The 25,902-nt window shown below is 35.5% G+C and overlaps 1 pseudogene; it reads left to right on the top strand.

Annotated features, from left to right (window-relative positions):
• Nucleotides 1-3,925: 3,925 nt before the first annotated feature.
• On the top strand, nt 3,926-24,872 carry LOC122142270 (annotated as a pseudogene).
• The last annotated feature ends 1,030 nt before the right edge of the window (nt 24,873-25,902 follow it).

Raw genomic sequence — 25,902 nt, forward strand, 5'->3', positions numbered from 1 at the left:
ATGCAGATTCAGAATCATTCTTATATGCTGATTTGCTGCTCAAGAACCATGTCCTGATTATTAGCAATGTTGAAAACATTGTGTTGACCAAGTATTTTTGTGGAAACTGTATACATTTTATTGTTCAGAATCTGTTGATGAATATAACAGTTCAAAAGCACCAGCATTTGTTTTATAATCCGTGATGACATCATTCTAATTTTGACTTCATTCTAATGCATCCATCCAAATAAAAAGTAATTAATGTTCTCTTAAAAAAAGAGTTTTACTGACTTTTCAGCTGTATATACTAGTAGATATATTCACAATGGTAGCCATCCAAGTCCAAAGACAATGTGCCTATACCAAAACCAGTGAAAATAGGCTTGCATAAAGTGCAGATGTAAAATCATTCTTTAAATTTCTAGTAAAAAAAAAAAGCCTGAGACAACTGGTGAAATTATTCTCTGCATTTAATCAAAAACAAACACTGACTATATTAATCAGCGCAACTGACAAAACTCAAAACAAAATCATTCCCAGGTGTTACATGAAACCATTCACGATTTCAATGCTGTCTCTGGCAATAACTTTTTGATTGCTATTTTAACAAATAAAGATAATGCACAGATAAACATGTCACGGTAATCATGCCATGATGAACTTGTGGCATTTGCCCAAACAGCCTATGACTGAGATACTGTTATCAATCCAGTTATTTTATTATGAACCTGCAAGCTCGCCAGAACATTATATTACCATCAGCAATCTGCCTGACAGGTCACAAGTCTACTGTGACATAAAGAACCACCACCGACTTAAAGATTATTATTGTCACGAAACAGCACGCAATAAATGCCAAATACGCACGTGAATGCCAACATAATACTGTAATAATATGAAACTATTTGTATAGCTATGCATAGCAAAATCAAGAGTATTAAAACTTTAACGGACGTATAATGTCTAATCTAGTCCGAATTGCTTAGGTTAGAAGCTAGTCTCAATATTTCATAAATTAAGATTAGTAATAAATGCCTCGGGAGTTGACCAGGATCAAGTGCTTAGCTAAGGGGCCCCAATGCTGACAGATGTGGGGTGCCGCGGCTCTTTAGCCCACTACGCCCGCATACAGTCATGTGAAGTAGCCACAAATATAGACAGTCACCTCGGCGACGTTCTCCATACCATATGCTGTCATGATTGGTCCAACCAGATTCACTGATTTGGTACAAGTTTGAACGGGTTTGCTTTTTAAAACATTAATCTTGCATTTATATCTGAACTGGCCTGAGTTGATAGAATGGGGGTTTAGCAGCATCATGTCGGGATCTGCTGGTTGTATAGTGTGTGTGTGTGTGGTTGTGGTGTGTGAATTTGTGCTAAGACAGGAGCTTACCTTCCTAATGTGCTAAACCAGATGTGTAGTACATTGGTAAAGTATTACCTCAATCCCTCTGAAAACACACGACAGCACGACAACACACACACAAACACACACACACACACATCCACACATCACACACACACACCCACACACGTTGGTAGTTTCCATGTTTTATGGGGACATTGCAATTGGCGTAAGGTAAAAAATGTTGTAAAAAACTTTCATTCGGTATGATGTATACAGCGTGTTTCCTCAGGGGGACCCTCAAAATTGTCCCCACAAGGTCAAAAACTTTACGGGTATTACTATCCTGTGGGGGCACCTTGGTCCCCAAAACGTGATACTACGCCACGTACACACACGAACACAATGTTAGGGGTCAATCATGAAGACACAAGTTCAGTGTGCTGGTTATTATTACCAAATATAAACCATAAACACTAGATATAAAACATTTATGTGTTACTGCGTCCCGCCCATGGGCGTTATTTACTAATTTACTTCACCTTTACACTTACTTATGACAAAATAATTGATTTATTAATCTTACAATTTATAGTAGGTTGAAGTGTGGAAAGTTATGAGGAATTAAATTGGAATTTCACCCCGAAAACCGTAACAGAATTGGAGCATGATCAGAAGATGGTCTCATTTTATGGACGTCATGTCTCAAATCTGAACTAAATCAAAGTCATCTGTTCATTATATTATTTAATAGCCAAATTCGTGGGGATGCCGTGAAAAATCGATGTATTTTGTTTTATCGTTTATTAACACCTTGTTTGCAAAATAACAAAGGAAACACCAACACAATACGGGCCAAAGCACAGACACTGTAAACATATATTATAAAAATAAGTGCATAACTAAAACGCATTTAAAAATAAGGCTTGATGTGTCAGGAGTGAACAATAAAATATTCTAATAGTATTGTATGCCACACAAACTTAGCACATGTTAGCAGAATCAAAATAATTTATTAAGTAATTAAATAAAGTAATACACTTTATAAAATACTGAAGTATATAACAGCAAATATAAAAATTTAAAGGTGTGTTAATTAATATTTCATTGCAAGGTAATTTCCAGTGCAATACAGAACGAATAATATCATGGTTTTACGGATCATATTTATAGGAACCTAAACGAGTAAGCAGACATCCTTCCAAAAGGCAGCAGAGCTTTCCTGTGCCAGTCCTACTTTACTTTTTAAAAGATTTGTGGCCCACTGGAAAAAAAAACATAATTAAACAGGGAATGAGTCATCTACTACTACTTACCGTCAATCTGCAGTGCAACCACACAAAACCTGCCGTGTGTGCACATCCTCTTGGTTACCAAAAACCATAAAACCACAGCATATCTGTGGGGGTTACAGTTCCCTATACTTTAATAGCGCAGTCATTGTGGACAGGTTATTTGCACCCGCCTTTTTACCCGCTACTAGAGCCTGACTGTGAGATTCTTGCTATTTGAGATCGGTGTGGTCCGAAAGGGGTCGATTCCGGCCTGACAGCCAGAGAGTTACGATGTTGACCTGTGGCCTTTTAACAAGCGCCATGGCAAACAAAAAGTGCCCCTCCTGAGAACGAGGAGGATGGCGAGGGCATGCTGACTATTTCAGATGCACATGATCAGAGAGACGACGTCTCATCACCATAGTGGAAAAACCTCTTGATAAGCTTGCATTGAACACCTCCCACTCCAAAACATAAGAAATTAGTGCTCAGCTGCGATTGTATTTTCAACGGCAAGATGCTGAATTAGGTCCATATATAGGCAGAGTATCTGCAGGTTAAGACCAAAGTAAAGCAATGCATTCTGAAAGGAACATAAGCATTTTCCTCAGTAATATGTCTTGTTTTGGCCAGTGAAAATGTCCTAAAAGATTTCTTAATCAAGATAAATTTACATGAGACGCAACCTGGACATACATAGTCTTGTTTTCCTGAGAATGTATTAACATTAAGTGAGTTTAGGAGTAAAAAGAAGGAAAGAAAACCAAATCCTGCCAATTGGCTGAGAAAAGTTCAACTTAATTTAAAGGGAAAAAGGTTTCGGAGAGATATTTGTTCTTGTGTTTAAGGCATACGCCTCACTTCATAAATTTTCTCAAAATTTTTCTTGAAAAAAATCTTCATTTAGCGTCGGCAAGTAAAGTGTATCCTTGACTTATCTGTATGTTTAGATATTTGAATATGAATATTTTTTTTTGCGGTGGCATGTCAACATTTAATGCAATGATGTTTATCCACACACACACACACACACACCCAACACACTGACTGTATAGAGAGAGAGAGAGAGAGCGAGAGAGTATTCAGTTTACTAGCAAACAAGATGGGAAAACCGTGAAAATTAAACAGTTTTCTACTTTTTAGTTTTATTTCAAAATTCACTTCTTGTGGCATAAAAAACAGACCCTTTAACCAATAGATTCTAACCTATGTTTGATTTAGCAAAACACGATGGCATCACCTTTAATAAGACTTTTGGCTTAGTGTTCCAATTCTGAAAAAGACAAAACTCTGGATCATAGGGTCTTATGGTGCACACGGTATGTGCGGTAAAAAGATACAGAAGAAAGTCCCTAAAACGGTGAGGTCAGCTTTATGCCACCTATATTTTTCTGGTGTCATTATGGTTATAGGATTGTAGAGCAATCTGTGTGGCTGAGGATTCTATAGCATGATCCGCTACTAACAGAGCTTGGAATATATTTATCATGCGGCTAGATGATGTCATAATGGTTACGATGAGTAACGTTAGGAGCGAGAGGTCATCAGTCTGGGGTATTCATCGGAAACATGATTTTTGGCTCAGGCAGGGGCCGCAGTTTGAACATATGAAATTAAGTGTATTGTGTAGAATACACATATTTTTTATGTTTAAGTCATTTTTAGGCTAAAAAATGCCTTCTGTCAGGTCCGTGTGACCGTTAATTGAAATATATAAAAATTCACTGCTACAAAGATTATTTTTTGTAAGATCTATTGGATGTACAGTTTGTACATGTTAAATATATGCGCGATAATATATCATTAATTATATGCTTACTTATATCTGTTGTCTAATGGTCACTTTTTTGTCGTCATTGCTTCCCACAGAGGTTGAAGCCAAGAGGTGTAATGACACCATTTAACTTGACATGACCATACGCAAAATTAGAAGACCTTTTAACAATTAAAAAAAGCAAAGAAGTACAGAAGATTTCTTTATAGTTTTAACGCTTGTTAATTGCATTCTCGGCAGAAGCTCAAAAGAACGAAGGGCTGGTACTAAATCTAAATTGGTTATGAAAACTCGTGTACGCAACTTCCCTTGCATTACTTGGAAACCACATACTATACTATATAAATCACTTTATGAATTTCTTTCAAGAGTTCTAAGTTGGTGTGTATGAAAGGCACTGTATGATAAATTTGTGCCAACGGATACCTATTATATTTACAGCTAGGAGGTGTGTGGTGAGGCTAATACAATTGCCCTACCCTACTTTGAAAATGAATGTATAATAAAATGAATGCACTGCCAACAAAGTGAAGAAGAGGAAAGAGATGGTTGTCTCTTTCCTGGGTGCATGAAGCGCAACTGAGGAAGTCAGTTATTTCCGGGTGACTACTTAATTTAATGTCGCTTTCATTGTTAAGAATAAACACCCCCAATGTATATTGTTTGTAGTGCTTGAATTAATATGTTTTAAATATTTGCAAGGAAGACTATAAATTGAAAACAGAGTGTGTTTCTTGTTTGACACCATGAGTTGTTATTTAACGGCTCCCTATCTCTGAAGATCCGATTCTGTCTGCATGGTGTGCAGGGCATGTTTGTGTTTTATATAACATACCTGGTCATCATGCCTTGCAGGGCGAACCGCGCTGACAGGGACCTTTTTGTGTAGAAGCCAAAACGTGTGGTACCAATCCACAGGGTATAAAAACGCAAAACATATTATTAAAGCTTCAAATAGTTGCCATAATTAAAACAACCCCCATTTAAGGATGATGTGGCTTGGGGCAAATAAGGATTTTTTTTTTTTTTTAGTAAACAACAGGTTCCAGATGGTCAACATTGGTGGTTAAGGTGGACTCCACCAACCAACACTCACACCAAACACACCATGAAGTGGTTAAAGGGAGGAAGTGGATGGACCTCGGCAGCAAAGCAGGGAACAACTCCATCCAGTTAAAAGAGTCACCTACTGACAGTGAACACGAAGGGGTCAGGTTAGAGGGACTGTGTTGTATTGAGAATCAATTTAATGAAAGAATATTCATGCATAACAGGATTTCTGAAATCGTTTCAATTTTTACCAGGTCTTGATGATCCTGTATGGTGTATTGAATGAAAGCCTGGTTCCGCCATGGGATGAAAAAAAAAAAAAAACAAAACGTAAAAAAATTGATTATGTCCACAATTCAGACATTTTTCTTAGAATTGCGAGATTTTAAGTCAGAATCGTGAGATATAGCCTACATTTCAGAATTGCAAGATATAAACACCAAGTTTGAGAATAAGAGTCGGACTTGTGAGATATAAACTTGCAATTGCAAGAAATTAAATCAGAACTGTGAGAGAAAAATTACCATTTTCTATTATTCTGTGGTGGAAAAGAAAGCATGCAGAATTGTGGGATGTAAACTTAGAATTAAAGAAAAAAAAAAAAAAAGGTCAGAATTGCAAGATGTACAACACAGAATTGTAAGTTTCACATCCAGGAAAGATAATGGTAAGATTAGGAAAAGGTCAGAATACTGAGTTTATCTCTTAGAAATTCTGACTTTTTCCCTCATGGGAAACGTGGGGGAGTTATAAACCAAGAGTATATAAACCTTTATTTTTTATCTTGTGTTGGAAACAGGTTTTCTGTAAAATGGAATCTTGTATACATTTTGTATAAATCAAGCTGAAAATGTTAATGGTATTCATTATATCAACAGAATCCTCTAAAATTCTTTTATCTTAGTACTATATTGAATGGCCTTTTTATCTACACATATAGAATATAGATTTTATTTACAGAGTTGATCAATTTAAATAAATTTGTGACCATGTATTTTAGTACACATCATCCTTACACATCCACCATTTCTGTTCACTCGTTCCCTCTCAGATCTAACGTACGAGATGAAGATGTTCAAAGGTGGTCCAAGGAGACGCACCGGTGAGACTACAGGTGTGAAGTGTCTGCTAAAGCCCAAATGTGACAGGCTTGCACCTTTGAGATCACTGTGGCGGGGTTAGTGTTGTTCTTTCACAACCAAAAATAACACTAAAGCACCATCTTAGTAGAATGACTGTTTTTCTATATTTATCCTCATCTTCCTTTTCGGGGTAGCTGCTGAACAAGAGGAGCAAGCAGATATTTTGTCTGCCTTCAAAGAGAGGTGAGTCTGAAGTAGCAGAGAGAGCCAGCGACAGGACTCAGCGGAAAATACACTTTTCTTCAACCAAAGTATGCAGTCACAATTTAGGATGGTAACAGGGGACCTAAAGTACAATTATTGAGCAATTTGAACCGACCATTAAAAAAACACATCGTGTTCCGTTAGTGTCTGTTAAATACTAATACTGGGTAAGGGATATTACTCAAGACACAATCGCAAATACGGCCGATAATAGCTTTTTAAATGTACAATAATTCGGCATCGGCCTGATATGAAAAATTACGCTGATATGTCTTGCCGAATTAAAGAGGAATACATTTAACTCCACATGTGGCTCAAGAGGTTGTGGCTAGCGAATTAGATCACGTCAGCGATTGTGGCTCATTCTTGAAGCAAAGGTTTTGCCTGAATGGTGATTGGATTGACTTTTTTGATTGCTGGCATTTAAACTGAGGGAAAACAATGTACTCATTCCGTGTATGATTAGAGTAAACACTTCACCTGACAGCGCAGCACACAGCCTTCCCCAGGTCCTAATGCCCGCGTAGTAATGGAGTTTTAACTTCTGTATGGGGCGCTGTTGTCCCTACTTCTCATGAAAAGAAAGCAAAAAATACCCAAATAATATTTAGATTTGTGTTTTCTGATTAAATATAAAGCACCGTTAACTGAAGCCATAAAATTACTGAGTATGTTTTTGATTTTAAAGGTCAGGAGCTATAGCTTACAAGGAACAAAACATTATAATAACAATTCACATTAAATTAAATTAAAGAATTTTATATATACCTACTGATTTATTCATAAATGTGTAATATGGGATACTTTTTTAAGCTAATATATGAGCCTCAATATAGTGTACAAATGCTAAATCATAAAATTAAAATGTTAAAGCTACCACGTTCGTTCTATCTGAAAAAAAGAGAAAGAAATACAGTCATTAATATAGGGTTAGTTGTAAAGTTATTTGGCAAATCGTCAAGTTGTACTGTCCATTTAAAATAACGTTGAATTACTGTTTACTTTAAGTTCTAACAAAGAACGTTTTTTTAAAAAAAAAAAAAATTCGAGTATCGGGCATTGGATATTGGGCCAAATAGTAGTAAAACCAATTATCAGCATATATCGGATATCGGCAAAAATCCAGTCGTGCATCCCTATATTGAGGTGTTTATTTGTGTTCCGGAATTGAGTAAAAAGAACAAATTTTGAGTCATGATGACTTATGAAAATTGGGTACACAAATGAATGCACATTTGTGATTAAGAAATGATTCACAAGACAAAAATGTGGAAAAAAAATGAAGGGGTATGAATATTTTCACAAGGCACTGTACATATATAAAACTCAAAAAATAGTTTTTAATTTGATTTGAAAAACATTTCACACAATACACATATACACATATGTATTACATATATATGTTTTTGATATGTGATAATGTTATGACGTGTGACGTGTAAATTAAGTGAAAAAAAATACTTTTTTGAGATAAGTGAATATATATACACACATACATATATTAAGTTTTGTGAATTCAACATGTACTCTTGTACAGAGATGCTGGGGAGGACGAGGGTGAACTGGACTTCAGTGCTCTTCTCAAAGCTGCTAAAAAGTAAGTGTTCTCTCTGTCTATTAAAACCACACTCCATCTCTTATAACCACATCTCTTATTTATCACATCACTCTCTTTCTCAGGAAAAAGAAGCCTGAGCCTGAGCTGGAGATCGACGTTTGGGAGCTTCTGAAGAGCGCTCATCCCAAGCGAGTACGAGAAGATTCGCGTTTCAGTACGGCATCACTGACCTGCGTGGCATGTTGAAGCGACTCAAGAAGATGAAGGTCGTGGAGCCCAAAGTTAGCGAGAATGCACGGAAAGAAAGATCAGTCAAAACTCAAGTCTCTGATCTTCTGTTTGTGACTGTGTGTTTGTGTGTGGGATGTTTCACATGGCGTTCCTGAGGCGACTGGAGTCGGCGTGCTCTGTTAACAAGGGAAAGAAGATCGTCCTGTCTGTGGAGGTGACTGACCCTAATGCTGAGGCCAAATGGCTCAAGAGCGGCCAAGAGATCAAACCCTCTGCGAAGTGAGAATCTAGAAAACACATTTCAAAGACACACTCTTGTGAGAAAAGCACTTTCACTTGCTCATGTAGAGAAAACATTACTAAGATGATCCATTTTTTTAGTATTTTAAACTTTAAATGTGTTAAAATTTTCTCATGCACCAAACAAAATGGAAAAAGTAATGACATTTCACTAATCGGTCACTATTGTAAAGAAGCATCACATATTTCTGTGATTGAACTGTCTCTTTGTATGGCAGATACATCATGGAGTCTAATGGAAACATTCGAACCCTCACGATTAACAAATGCAGTCTGGCAGATGATGCTGCGTATGAGTGTGTGGTCGGGACTGATAAATGCTTCACGGAAGTCTTTGTTAAAGGTGTGTGCGAGTTAATTACCTTTTTTTTTTTAAATCAAATTCATCTGGAGAGCTGCAGTGCTTTCATTTCATTCCTTAACATAGACCTCTGCAAAATCATCAAAAAAAAATCCAAGATATGTTAATTAGCATTACATTTTTTCTCTAAGAATCGCTTTGCAAACTAATGTAAAAAGAGAGTGTAAAACAGTAAGCTCCTCTAGCATTCTGAAGACACTATTATAGTCCAGCGTATACAATGCAACAATGCCTTTATCTAGTACAGTGTTAAAAAAATCACTTTATCAAATTGCATTACAGAACCTCCGGTCACCATCACTAACTGCTGGATGATTACCAGGTCGGTGGTAGGAGAAAGAGTGGAGTTTGAGATTGAAGTGTCTGAGGAGGGAGCACACGTCATTTGGTAAACAAACTAGAAACAGGCAATAATTTACATCATCAAGATACATAAACACTATGTGAGGTGTATGACCATATATAATGTATATATGTGACCCTGGAGCAAAAAAAAAAAAATCATCAGGGTCCATTTTTTGAAATTGAGATTTATACATCATCTGAAAGCGGAATAAATTAGCTTTCCATTGATGTGTGGTTTGGGGGTTAGGATAGAACATATTTGGCTGAGATACACTATCCTGGAAAATCTGTTAAATCTGAGGTGCAAAAAAAAAAAATCTAACATATTGAGAAAATCGCCTTTAAATTTTGTCCCATGACGTTCTTAGTCATGCATATACTAATCAAATTAATTTGTATATTTACAGTATTAAATTTACACACCTATCTTACATGGAACATGATTTATTTAAATCGCCAATAGGTTTTAGTTTCCTATGGCATCAAAGGAAAAAATCAATACTTTTTGACCATACAATGGATTTTGGCTATTGTACAATATACCCATTGACTGTTTTTTTTTTTTTTTTTTTTTGGGCTTCAAAGTCCAACAAATGTAATATATGTACATAAAATCGGAATCAGCCTATTGTTAAAAATTGATAAAAATCAGAAATATTTCTGAAGACTGGCGTAATGGTGCTGAAAATATTCACATTGAAAGAGTTATTTTAAATGGTAAGAAAATTTCACAAAATTACAGTTTTTTTTTAGATTAAATAAATTGGTGAGCATAAGAGACTTCTTTCAAAAACATTAAAAAAATCATATTTATCCCAGAATTTTGACCGGCCATGACTGTATGTGTAACTGCAGGATGTTTGAGGATCAGGAGTTGTCTCGAGATGACAAAAATTCAAAGTATCGTTTTAAAAAGGACGGGAAACGCCACTGTCTTATTATTCAAGAAGCGACCATAGAGGACAGTGGGATGTACTTTGTTTACACCAACGGAGTGTCGAAGGGAGAGCTCATCGTTGAAGGTAAAATCTGATCTCTACTTACAGCCCTCACCAGTTCTTTAATTAGTGGTTTTGCAGACTAAAAGTTCTTCTCTTTGTCAAACTCAACCCCAGAGAAGGAACTGGAGGTGCTGCAGAGCATCGCAGATCTTACGGTCAAATCAGCAGAGCAGGCTATGTTCAAGTGTGAGGTGTCTGATGAGAAAGTCACAGGGGAATGGTTTAAGGATGGCGTGGAGGTTAAGGCCAGTGACCGTATCAAGATTTCCCATGTCGGCAGGTCAGCATTCAGACACGTGTTCACTTTGAGAAGATGTATTTGTACGGGTTTGAAACATGTGTGCGTGTGACTCCAGGATTCATCGTTTAACCATCGATGACGTCAAGCCAGGGGATGCTGGAGATTACACGTTTGTCCCAGACGGTTATGCGCTCTCACTTTCTGCTAAACTCAACTTCCTGGGTGAGAAGGAAACTCTATAGTCAGCAAAACTATCTCAGATTTGTTATGACCGTACATAAACAGATCATTCTTTTTCTTTCAGAAATCAAGATCGACTATGTTCCCAGACAAGGTAGGACAAAAATCAAACCCTAAGCCAGATTTTTTAATTTCTTATTCTAACATACTAATTTGAAAATATGAATGATTAACCTTTTTTAACTGCTAATTGGCCAGGGCTGCGTTTCCCAAAAGCATCGTAAGCTTAAGTACATTGTAGACCCATTGAGAACCAATGGAGCTACTGATCAATTTAAGGCTTACGATGCTTTTGGGAAAGACAGCCCTGACTAGTTCTGAAGACATAGTATTAACATAGAAGCTGTTTATGAAAACCGACACAGTTTGCTCTCTCGAACCACACTTGTATCCAGTTTTTGTCTTGCTCCTTTAAGATCCTCCTAAGATCCATTTTGGATGTGGCGGTAACATGGTTTCTCAGAACACCATCATTGTTGTTGCTGGTAACAAGCTGCGTCTGGATGTGGAGATCACAGGAGAACCCGCTCCCACCGTCTGCTGGATGAAGGGAGACAAGGTACGTATACAAAATAAAGACTATTAATCGGTATGTGATCATAATTATGTAATTTAATTTGTTATTTGGCAGTGGGTTATACACGCTCCCAAATTAGGACGCACTGATATAGAATCTCCACCAGTTTACTAAAACTTTTTTTTAAATTATAACTTTTTTGTTGATTTAATTTATGCTGAAATTAATTTTAAATATTACAGGAAAAACCTAAAACAAAATAAAACTGGAAATGTTGCCTTGGCAACTAACTGAAGTGTATATTTAAGCACTAAAATTATTAACTGGACATAAATAAAAACTAAAACTGAACTAAACTAAAACTAACACTGAAATAAAAAACAAATGAAACCTAAATTAAACTAACTAAGAACAAATAAACAAACAAGAATCAACTAATAGAAAGGACAAAACCAGAGCAAAAGTTAAAAAAAGTATTAAAATTACATAGAAATAATCATTCTAAATATTAATAAAACTGTAATAGTATATAAATATTAAAATAACACTCATCTCTGCATACTTCAAATGACATCAGACTTAATATAAAGTGGAAGACTGCTTTTAATTGAATTTATTTATTTTTATATTTTTACACAGGTATGACTGCAGTTAAAATCAAATGCATGCTTATTGCCAGGGTTTTTAAATAGAAAATTGAATATACACAAATAAACAATGCATAATGCATGCATGCCATGGATAAAAGAACTGACCGACCATATTGGATTTTAGTTCTTTTTTATTTTATTTATTGTATTTTATTGAATTTTATTTTATTTTATTTTGTATATTTAGTTTATTGATCAAATAAATATTTTTGTGTATGTTTGATCAAAGTGAGAGCAGAAGAGACTTACAGTCCATAGCTTTTTAATGGTATTTATGTGTGTTTATGGTGTATTTATGTGAAATTAATAAATATATTTTGCTTTGACTTTTTTAATGTTATTGGTATTGGTCTGACATAATGTATTGGCTACTAAATCATCTAACAAAATTTTGCATTATGTATTAAAATATGCTTTGTTTGTAATGTATTTTAAAAATCTAAAAAAACTAAAGTTTAATGTTTGCTAAAATGAATAAATAAAACGGCTGTACCTGTGTGTCACAGCAAGGATAGACATGAGGACGTGGCGAGTGGAAAACAGGAAGGACCTCAGCTGTTTTCGTATTGAAGGAGCAGAGCGAGAAGATGAGGGCAACTACACCATCACTGTCACCAACCCTGCAGGAGAGGACAAGGCCAACCTATTCATCAAAATGCGTGGGTGTGTTTCCAGCACTGCCTCTTTATTCCTGCAGATGGCACTGTGATTCTGACCAGAAACTGAACCAAATTTCAATTTCCAAAGACATGCAAACAAAAGTAGTTCTGCAAGCTACAAACACTACAGTGATCTTTTAAAGGAGGAGCCATGTGTAATGTCTGGCCAAAAAAATCAAAGTCATATACTCCACATTCCATACCAGATGGGGGCCGTATGCCTCAATAAAGGATTGGTCTACTCTAGAGTAACAACGAGAAACGGCATAGTCTCTAATAGGCCTCCGCCCCTACAGCCCTTCACAACACCATCAAGAGCCTAGCCTCCAGCCTAAAGGACGTTTTGCCTCCAAGGGAACGTTGGGTGATTCAGTGATTTTTGAAACATGACATCTTCAAGCTACGTCCTCTCCCCTTCACCTTACCCATTGAGAATGTCTGCAGATTCGTTCTTGCTTCATATTACATGTTGAATTGTATATAACACTTATTTGAATTAAATTATTTTGACAGACAGCATTCTGTCAACATCATTGGTCCAACAGCAGACAAGCTGATTGTTGACCATGCATAGCCGCCATACCAACGGAACCAGAGCTGCCAACTCCTCAAAGCATTCACCCTGAGACCACACGCAATTGAACTACTTGTTCCACATACAGCTTTCATTCAAAACTTGCCCGCTCTGAAGATAGTGAGTGGTGCGCTGCCGCCTGGACGCGGCTCTCGCTCTCTCTCGCTCTCCCTCTCTCTCGCTCTCGGGTTCATTATCATCGAAGACATATTCTAAGGCTTCATTAGGGTAAATGTTACATTTTAGCATCAGCTTGGATACTAGACGGGCTTTGGTAAGATAACAGGTGAAAAACCGGAATCGGATCTGTGGGTAAGTTACTAGCTAGCTTTACTAATCACACGCAGCTACCGGGTAGCCCCAATCGCTAACATTAGCAACGTTTATTAGCGAACACCCTTCGATACATTTTCTATGTTATAACTTCCCGAAAAATATACGCAAACATATACAACAAACTTCCGAGCGAAATCCGAACGTAGGCGCATCTTACTGACCAATCAGATCCAAAAGAATTTGTTCAAGTTCGGAGTCGAAGCTGCATTGCTTTCAAGTCCATTTCCCAAGTTTTTTTTTGTTTTTGTGTCCACGTGTGAAAGCAGTGCCTATGTTATCACGTCTGTTTTCGGCTCCTTTTTCATTATACGATTGATTTGTGATTCCGAGCGCGGTTTGCCTTGACATCGCGTTCACGTACGCCCACACGCCGTGCGAGTTTTATTCCGTGTATTGCAGGTTGACTGGTGGTTATGTTGCCCTCATATTCGCCTCCCAGGCCGAAACTGGTAGTACGACACCCTGTCGGGCCGTGTCTAGTACTGCCTAATGCCTAATTAAAGGTGGAAGCTCTGCAGCACTATAACTTGACATTTTTTTAATGACATTCATCGCCCTTAGTTCCTTTCTCATTTCCTTTTTATGCGTGTAGTTCATTTTTTGATATTTTTACCTCAATTTTACACATGGCACCTTTAATGATTGAATCATTGTTGGAGTTTGAATGCACCTTTAGGGTCTAAATGCACAATTAGCTTTTTACATTATCATTGGCCAAAGCTTTTATCCAAGTCACGTACACTGCATTCAGGCAAGACTTATTGCAGCTCATGCAATCCCCTGGAATGCGAACCCATGCCGTGGTAGATGTTCCTGAAGTCTCTGCCTGTGTTGCAGATGTTCCTGCCTCCGAGAATTGAATGTCCCGGAGTAGGAGAAGACTGTGGCCACATTATCTGGGAGCCTCCGAGTTTGATGGAGGAGCACTTTAAAGGGTATACACACTGTTAAGGTCTAACACTCACAACATGTAAATAATAGGGATGCACCGATGTATATGCCAATGTCGTTATCATTTTCCGATAAAAGCTATTATCTGCATTATCGGCAGATAATATCGGCAGATTATCGACAGATATTTAAAAACAGTGGATAATCAGGGCTGCAATTTATGACAATTATGAAGGCTATAAAACCCTATATTTATAGAAGGCTATATTTACCCTATAAAACATGCGTATTCAAACCAGGGTTGCCAGGTCTAAAGTTTTCCCCTCATAAATCATTATTTGTAATGGTGCCTCCAATGAATCACGCGTAGTTCAAACCAGTGTTTCTAGTGAGAAAGTTTTTCTTTCTTTAAAATTCTGTACATCTTAACATAAAATTTGATGCTCTTAATGTGACGCTCTTAGATTACTGTAGCACTTCAGTTCAAGCGCGAGTCTCTTCCACTTTAATACAAGTTATAGCACAGAATTCCACTTTAATACAAGTTATAGCACAAAATTAACAAATGCACACCAAAAACAACAGTATGTTGTTAGCTTAAAGTAAAAACACTCACTAGGGAGCTTATTTACTGTTACATATGCATGTTTGAATAAATCTGTCATGAACAGTTTTTTAAGAAGTATTTTTATGAAAACTACCTATGTGCAATTGAGTGAGTATACAAATGTTGTTGATTGTGATTTTTGTATCTGTAATAAATAGCATTGAATATAATAGTGTTGTTGTTCATTTTAACCTCTTATGTACCAAATGAGAGGGTTCCCTGTACAGTTTGCAGCATTAGTTGGGAGACATTTTTTTCCCTTAAGAAAACCAAACTATTGGCATCGGCAGATATCATTCTGAATAATCGGCTATCGTATTGGCTGAAAAATGTCGTAATGGTGCATCTCTAGTAAATACCTAGTACAGATAACTCAGCCATGCCCACTTAGGTACTAGCACAGTATTTGACACAATTAGAAGAAGTAACTGCATCATAACAGGGAATCTGTTTTGCTTCTGTTTCTTAGGCTATCTAATGGAGGAGGAAGAAGAAAGGATCATCTAGATGGACAGAAAGCTTAACTTTGGCGCGTCTATGAGAACACAACATACGAGGCCAAGCGCGCATGATTGAAGGCATTCTGTATGAGATGAGAGTTTTCGCAGTCAATGGCATCGGAATCTCGGCTCCCAGTCTCAACTCTAAACCATTCATGCCAATCGGTGAGAAGGCTGTGCTATTGCTTTGTTATGAACTTTTGACGTCTCTCACTTTAACTCCTTTGATTTTTCTCTCTCGCAGCACCCACCAGCGAGCCCACAAAGCTGATCGTTGATGATGTAACGGACACTACGTGCTCACTGAAGTGGTTGGCTCCTGAGAAGATCGGAGCTGGAGGGCTGGATGGATACATCATTGAATTCTGCAAGGAAGGAGGTGAGTCATCTGCTGGAATCATCTGTGCCTAAACCGAACACTACATAGTGAAAGCAAACCTACTTCACCATTGTGCACTTGGGCAAAGATCCTCCAAGAGTATATGTGGATAAGGTATATGTGAATAAATAATGCAAGATAAAGAAAAGGGGCTGGGTTGATATAGCTTATGGAACAATACTTGTTAAATGTCCAAGTCAACATTTTCCCTTTTACTTTAAAGAAACTACAATAATTGAATCTAAAGCAAAAAGGTAATAAACTACAACAGACATTTAAAAATAATAAAATAAAATAATCAAGGGACAAACACACACACAAAAAAAAATTACTAAAACTTGATCTCAATAATTAAAACTTTCCATAGAATGTCAATGTTACGTAATTGCACTTTTTGAGTATGCATCACTATGTATTTGATATTTATGTTTTTGCCTAATGATTTCATTTAATTGGAGTAATTATTTGAACTTCCTAGTAGTTGTTTGTGCAATAAATCCGAATGTTAAATGACTATTTTAGTAAAATAATAAAAATTCTAGTCCAATGTTTTATTAAATGAACACTTAATGTAGTATTTTTATTTTAGTCAACAATATCTAGTTACAAATAGCAAATATTATGAGGTGAGTGCGCGGTGTGTGTGGTGTGTGTTGTGTAACAATATAATATAGATACATTATATATATATATAAATATGTGTGTATAATATTATATTATATAAACGAACTAAAAGAACACAGAAAACAGCACAGCACACTAAAACACTAAAATTGATTGGAATCAGCTCATGTATAAAATATAACTTAATGGACCTTTACTGTACCAACTTTTCCCACTGAATTTCAAATGGGAAGTCTTTTAAAACACTCGAGTTAATCTCATTAACAATCGCATAGCTAAAATCACTGCCAAACAATGGAGGAATATTCAACATATATCATGCCAGCTCAATCACAGGACCTAGTCCTTTTTTAAAATACTAAATTAATAAAATTATTTATTAAAAAAAAAAAATCAATATTTAATCTTTTGTTTTAAAATATATATTTTTGAATATTCATTTGTCATGTTTAATTCATTATTATTGTATTTAATCATTATAAATATGTAAATATAAATATATGTTTTAATGTTTTCCATTAGGATCAATAATCTTTTTTTATAATTTCTATCTCTGTCTCTGCATGTCAGAAAACGGGAGAAGTTGCATCCCTGCTAACACGGATCTGGTTGATCGGCAGAGTTACACAGTGAGGAACCTTCCCACTGGAGAAAAGATGAATTTCCGTGTGGTTGCAGTGAATGGTGGCGGCCGGCAGCCCTCCAGCACTGCTTGAGCCACCCGTCACCGTCAGAGAGATTATGAGGTGAGGGAGGACAAACAAGATTCACGGATAACAAAAAAAAAAAACTGTTTCTTCACCAGTGATGTTCTGCCTCTCGTTTCAGAGCATCCTAAGATCCGTCTGCCTCGTGAACTCAGAACCAAGTACATCAAGAGAGTCGGAGAGGAAAATCAACCTTGTCATCCCCTTCCAGGTTTGTTGCGATTGTTAAATACATCTATGATTAAAGCACATCGCTTGCACAAAATAAACAAAATGTGTTTGTTTTTTCAGGGGCAAGCCTCTGCGTGTTGTTGCGTGGTGTGTGGGGGGGGGAGAGGGTGGGTGGATGGAAAGTGGGCATCAGGAACTCAAACGTCGGACTCCATCCGGATTAAATACGTTCTGCTGAGAGAGAGCACTCTGAAAAATACAACACTATCTTTAAAAATTGAAAACATGGAGGACTCGGCTAACATAGACATGCCGGATTGTAGGGTTTAAGCCGAGAATTAAAAATGGTTTTAGAAGATGTGTAGATACTTGTCACTCATCTTTGCATTTTTTTAAAATGACTATCATTAAAAACATAGTGTTCGACCAATAAGGAATTTTTAATTGGCTGATGCCTGATGTTGGTAATAAGATAATCATAGTGGCCTGACGTATGATAGCTTTATTTTTTTTAATACCAATTCACAAGTACAATAATTAATAATGCATATATTGATGTTAAAAGATTAATTACCACCCCCCCCTAAATACCCCCCACTTTAATTTTAATTTTATTTAATAATTCAATAACACATTGCAAGTTTATGGTTGGCTTGCTATGTAGGAATATGGATCACATGACATGCAGGGGACACTAAACTTATTTAATCCTTGTTTTCTTATGTAGGGTTTTTTTTACAATCATTTTACTGAATTCATTATTTTACATGTTTAATTATTATTAATTATATTATGTTTATTTTAATTATGTAACAGTATAATCATTTTAAATAACTTTCATTTTACATTTTTGGATTTATATAATTCATTTATTAAGTTTATTTCATTACTTATGTAAACTATAAAAATAATTGTCCCCAAAATTGATTTATTTGAATTTTACATTTTGAGTTTTTATTTGTGGAAATATAAATGATTTAATTTGCATTTTTAATCGTTATTAATGCTGTTTAAGATATTGTATTAATTTTTTTATGAATGGCCTAATTAGCTTGCATCCACTCCCAAACCTCACGAATCCCAGTTTTGAGGAAACTTAAGCCCTGGAACAGCCCTGAAATCTCCCCTCTGTCTTATCGCTCTCATGCTGACCCCTGATTCACTCCGAGGAGCAATTCATCAAGGGTTCAATCCTGTACACTCTGACTCTCTTCCCAGATAAACCTGGCCCGCCGACACAAGTGCATGTGACACAGACGTCTGGGGTTTCAACGCATAGTTGAGGTGGAAACGACCCAAAGATGACGGAACCTGTGAGATCAATGGCTACACGATCCAGAAAGCAGACAAGAAAAAACCCAGGTGAGAGATCCTGAGTCGAATTTATCCACCAAAACACCCATTACACGGATTGCTTTCACTAGAACAGTCGTCATCGTTACTCTACCATCCTATCTTTCTCTGACTTCATTCAGCGTGACTTCAAACTAGTAATAGAGTCATATATGGCCTACTGTTTTGGTGATTTATCATCATTTTTGACCTCAACAGCATCCATCTATTTACGGTAGGGTGTTTGGAACACCATGAGGGTGATGGGTGATTGAATGATGATTTATTTTTGGGTGAATGGCTCCCTTTATCCATCACTTCCTCATGTGTAACGCTGTCACCCGTAGGAGTGGTTCACGGTGTATGAGCACAATCGCCGCACTAACTGCACCGTCTCTGACCTGGTCATCGGAAACGAGTACATGTGTCGTGGCGTCTACAGCGAGAGGAACCTCTGCGGTCTCAGTGAAGATCCCTGCATGAGCAAGAACACCGCCATCGTTGCCAAGACCGGTCAGTGTGCTGAGTGATGCACATGTCCGGAAAATGCCACAAGCTTAGCTGTTCGACTGCACTGCAAAAAGAAAAAATATTGAGAGCAGATAAACTATGGTTACTGTTGTTGATTTGTTAACTATTAAGAGCTGCACGAATCAATGGAAAATTCAATGGAGTTAGGGTTATTGCAGATTAACACAAAAAAATGCCTAACTAAAAATATATATATATTTATAGGAATTGTAAAAAACTGATAACTAAAAATGGCAGCTAATTTTTCATAAAGCAGACAACAACAATATAAACACAACAAAAATCTTTTTTTATATATAAAACATTATTTCATTACTAAATAAAAATATAAAATGAATAAATAAACTCAAAATAATTTCACTGTAAAATACAAAAAAATTGTACAAATCAAGAATTTACAACTTTGTGATTATATATGAATATGGCTATAATATAATTACAGCTAATACTATATAAATTACTAATAAATTGCTTAAAGAAATTCTGGGAAATTACTAAAATCACAAAATTACAAAGCAAAACTACTAAATAAAAACTAAATTAGAAATATTTACTTGCAATATTTCACTGTTAAATTAAAAAATGAGTATTTAAGAAAAATATATAATAATTTGTTATTAAATAACAACTGTAAAATTACAATACTAAAATGTATGATTAAATTTCATAAATATCGATCACTTAATGTCTTCATTTCTTAATTTACAAACACTGAACTTTTAAATTAAGCACTTCATTCTGAACATGCAGACAATGTATTTATTCACTTAATTCCCAGCCGTTGAAATTTAATTTAATCGTGCGGCCCTATAATTATAATAATAATAATATGGTACACTGTGAAAAATGATGATAGATAAAAATGATACCAAATTAATTTTAGCTATTTATATAAAGTTAAATTATAGTCAACTAAATATTTGTTTATTTAAATGAAGCTAATACGTATAATAATTGATTGCACCCACTTATATACAAAATATGAAACATATATATAGCAGAAACATGTTAGCATTGTCTCGGATTATTTTTGCTCTAGATACGGAGTGTTAGCACAGGAGGCAAACTAGCAATGTTTGTACCGCAAAACAACTTTTGATGTCAGTTTTTTCAATGTCACTCGCCTCTCGGTTTGGAAAATAAACAAGCTTCCTTACAAGGAGAAGGACAATGAACTGTGCTCCGAAGTTCACCGAACCCTCGTCGATCGATCTGTGACCATCGGCTACAGCATGGCCATCAGCTGCGCGGTCAGAGGCTTGCCAAAGGTACGAGACACTGATCCTACTGTCAACATACTTTACTGAACATGAGGACAAAGTCTTTGTTTTATTAGTTTCAAGCCAAACCCTACAGGTGAACAGTGTAAAACATTTACCTTACAGATATCACCATATTTCCCCACATTATTAATCACAGTATAGAAATGTTATATATTTAATTATGTATAGATATACAAGGAATTATCTAGTTAAATATGCAATAATTTGCATTAATCTTGTAAACGTAAATCTGAACACCAGATAAAGCCAGATTCAAAAGTCGAAGGTTTATAAAGAAGGGATTTTGGATTTTTTAATTATCAGAAAATTCTGTCAATAGAGACAGAAAAAATATATGTATACATTTACGACATGTTTTTAGGAATAAAATGTTATATAAGATCAGATATATGAACAAACCCCTCTGTAAAAACCATCAGAATATAGATAGGAATAAAAAAGTTTAGTAGATGTACTGTAAGTGCTACTGAAGTGGAGGGAGAAAGAAAACATATTTTGATCTTTAAACATAGATTTTTTTTTTTCAACAGATGCAACACAAGTGTGTTATACCCCAAAATCTTAAAAACTGACTAGTGACTGACCAATATTTTTGCCAGAAATGTCTTGCCTTAACATAGTGGAACATATGTACCACAAAACCAGTCTTAAGTGTACATTTTTCCAAATAGGACAATATTTTGGCCAAGATACAATTATTTGAAAATTTGGAATCTGAGGGTGCAAAAAACTCAAAATATTGAGAAAATCACCTTTAAAGTTGTCCCAAATGAAGTTCTCGGCAATGCATTGCCCCAATAAAAAAATGTAGTTTTTATATATATTTATGGTAGGATATTTACAAAATATTTTCATGCAACATGATCTTAACTTAATATCCTAATGATTTTTGGCGATAATTTTGACCCATACAACGTATTTTTGGCTATTGCTACATTACATTACATTTATGCATTTAGCAGAATGATTTTTACTTATCCCTTACAGAGCTATTCAGGGCATATATAGGCTAACATGTATATAACAATATTTACTTATTTTTTTTTACCTAACACGTGTTCCCTGGGAATCGAACCCACAACCTTTTGCTCTGCTAATGCAATGCTCTACCACTGAGCCTGCTAAGACTGTTTTTGTGTTCCAGGGTCACATATACTCCCCATCATTCACTGTGGAAAAATTAATGTATATCCAGTTTAATGCTGTAATGCCACGAGATGTACTGAATTAATAAATAAACAGTAGATTTCACTTCTGAGCAGAACAATTTGACCTCTGTGTTTCTGTGCAGCCGAAGATCATCTGGATGAAGAACAAGATGATAATAGGTGACGATCCAAAGTTCCTGATGCAGAATAACCAGGGAGTTTTGACTCTAAACATCCGCAAACCCAGCACCTTCGACAGCGGGAAGTACTCTTGCAAGGCTGTGAATGATCTCGGAGAAGATGTGGTGGAGTGCAAACTGGAAATCAAAGGTAATTTACAAGTACACTGAAAAGAAACGGATGTAGAAACCATTTTCAAGCAGAAATTGCTAACACATTTCACAACTAATTACATCGAAACAGCAAGTAATGCACTGAATTAAGTGTGAAATTTTGAAATAGAAAAACTTCAATAGTATTTTCTCGTAAAACATAGTCTTTATTTACAAATCTCTGTTACAGTGTATTTGGAACATTATGAGGCAAGCGGCATAATAAACACTTTGTGATTACTTAATAAAAATCTAAAGGATTATGGGTAGGGTTAGATGCTAGGAAATATGGGAACAAGAATTGATTGTTTTAAACGCAGTACTTCAGTGATTCACTAGAGGGCGCATGTAGTACAGCGGTTTCTTTAATTAAACTGCTGCTGTGTCATATGCTTGTGTCACCAGTTGAACACTATTACCAGGAAAACCTGGTTACTTGTCACAGGCAAAGAATGTGAACAAACAAAGTTTGCTTCTTAGGCACATCATCGCCGGAGGAGGATTAATACATTTAAGTTGATTTAATGTATATGTGTCATACTGACAACACACAGGCAAAACCAGATGCTTTATGGGTTGTTTCCAACTGTGCAACATGTTACAGGAAGATAATTTAAGCAGGAAAGTCATGCTTAATTTCACATTTGTCTTTGTATTAATGCCACTGGATCATAGCACATTATCACATTATCTGTGCACAGAACACATCAAGTAGATTTTATGCATTTTCTGCTCATTCGATCCACTAATCTTCACAATTTACAGTTAGATATCCAAATCCAGCTAACTTGGTAATATTGTCTGCACTATCATAGATCCGTTAATATTTTTATAATAGTAGTTTACCCAGAAGGCCATAGCAGCATTGATGATATAAAAGACATTAGCTGACCTGTTTTGATGGTCAAGACAACATGCATTCAAATGTAATCTTGTCTCCTTGCATTGATTGAGATGCCTGTTTTAGGGCTTTTTACATTTTGTTTATGATATTTAAGGACATTTATCAATAAAAATACTTAAAAATATTATATTAGCCTGTTTTGGGCATTCTTACATTATTTTCCTGACATTTAAGGTAATTTATTCCTCAAAATGTGTCATATTTAACCTATTTAGGGCATTTTTATATTTCTTTCATGATATTTAAGGACATTTATCCCTAAAAATATTTAAATATGTATAATATTTAACCTATTTTAGGGCATTCTTACATTATTTTCATGCCATTTAAGAACATTTATCCCTAAAATGTTTTACATGTCTTTCATGACATTTAAGTATATTTATCCCTATTTTTTTTTTTTAATATGTAATATGTTTTGCTTATGTTGTGGCATTTTTTACATTCATGATATTTAAAGATATTTATCCCTAAAAATTTTTAAAAGTGTATTATATTTAGCCTATTTTGGGAATTTGTACATTATTTTCATGGTACTTAAAAACATTTATACCTAAAAAAAAAAACAAAAAAAAAAAAAAAAAAAAAGTATGTATTTTATTTAGTCTTTTATGACATTTAATGTCTTTATGACATTTAAGCCTTTTTTTTTTTTTAAAAATGTAATATATATTGCTAATTTGGTTGCATGTTTACATTCATGACATTTAAGTATATTTATGCCTAAAAAATATTTAAATATGTATTATATTTAACCTATTTTGGGTATTTTTACATTATTGTCATGGCATTTAAGGAGATTTATCCATAAAAATATTTAAATATGTATTATATTTAGCCTATTTTGGGGTATTTTTTACATTATTATCATTGCATTTGGACATTTATCCCTCAAATTCTCATTACGGTAATGCAAAAAAAAAAATCCATTCTTATTATACTCTTAACATCAGCATAAATTGAGTACAACAGATACTACTGTGATGTATATCATTACTGTATATGATTATTGTTTTATGAGTACTACAAATACACAGCATATCATCTCTCATCTCTTCTCACAAACACATTCTCTCTCTCCTGATCGCAGCTGCACCGATAGAGAAGAAGGACTAGGACAGATGACAGCAGCGTTAACAGCAGAGATGAAACGGATGAGAAATGACATCGACTGAGTATGATCCACCATAAACTTATGTTCTAAAGTCATTTGTGTTTGCCAGGCTCTCCGTGTGAATGAAATAAGTGACGCCGGCTCACACGGTCTTAAACTCTCGCTCTGGTTTTGTACTGTAGCTTTTGAAGGCTTTGAATAAACGCTCGGTTGACTGCATTAAGCCCCAGTGAGAAGTATTTTTATCAAAACTATAGCAACCGGTGACGTTGTGCTATGGACAATTATGCATGTTCAAAAACAATGGCTTTAATAGGGACTGAAAACACAGATCCTTCCTTTCAACATGTAGTCGACATATTTCCTCTTCATAAATGATTTAAGGTTCAAACAGGTGATTGAATTTAATATGAACTGGTTACATACCTTAATGCTGTCTCAAATTGCCTAATGCTTTCATTTTACTAGAATATCTGCAGCCCAAACTGCATTGTATGTGTAACCTGTATCTGCATTTGTTGTGTTGTGCAGCAGAAAATAAACTACTTTTATGACAACTGCACCATCACCGATTTCACAACACATCTGCAGGTGAAGATAAAGCACACACTGAAGCACTTAAAGAGGATATTTCACCATTTACTAATCATTCGATCCACTAGTCTTCACAAACGATGTCTAAAGCCCATAAACTTCATATTCTACACAATATCATAGATGCATTATCGGTTTATAATATAAACAGTTTACCCAAATGATGCTGATTGGAAGATATTAATTGGCAATTCATTTTAATGGCCAAGACGTATTTTATTAAAAATGTGATGATGTGAAAATGAGGATTTTGTCACCTAGTATTGATTGGGATATGGTTTTTAAAATTTTTGGAGTCTGACAAAGCCCAGGTCATATTTATTAGATAGATAGATAGATAGATAGATAGATAGATAGATAGATAGATAGATAGATAGATAGATAGATAGATAGATAGATAGATAGATAGATAGATAGATAGATAGATATGTGTGTTATTAAACATATATGTACATATGTGTTTTGGACACTGTTGTTAAAATTGTTAAAGTTCTATGTATAAATAATTAGAATTTTAATATCCAAATATTGACAGCAAAAAAATAAATAAAAATAATAATAATAATAATCATAATAAAAACAAACCTTTCAGTTTGACTTGGCCAATTTACTGTATTAATTTGCATAAATCATTGCATGCAGTTGTGCTCAGCCACTCAGTGCTGCTGAGGCAATGCTGTAAGACCATCACCATAGTTTCTGCAGGTTTCCATGGCAACTGAGCCACTATATATCAGCCGAGATGCAGGGGAGACGAGCGGAGGAGAGGAGCAGAGAGGTGAGCTCTGGAAAGCAAAGGGGAGGGGAAAGCCAATGAGGGGAGCGGAGGGGAGAGTCAGACAGCAGGGAAAAGGAGGGGGAAAAAACACTGGCATGTCTTCAGAGACAATAAATACATGCATGTTAGAAAGAGAGAGAGGGGGCTATTTTCAGACCCTGGTTGTCATGGAAACAGAGGCCTCGCTACTGATGCAGACGTTCAATGCTCACAGATGCTC

This window comes from Cyprinus carpio, chromosome B24, assembly GCF_018340385.1.
Source record: "Cyprinus carpio isolate SPL01 chromosome B24, ASM1834038v1, whole genome shotgun sequence".
NCBI classification, from domain to species: Eukaryota; Metazoa; Chordata; class Actinopteri; order Cypriniformes; family Cyprinidae; genus Cyprinus; species Cyprinus carpio.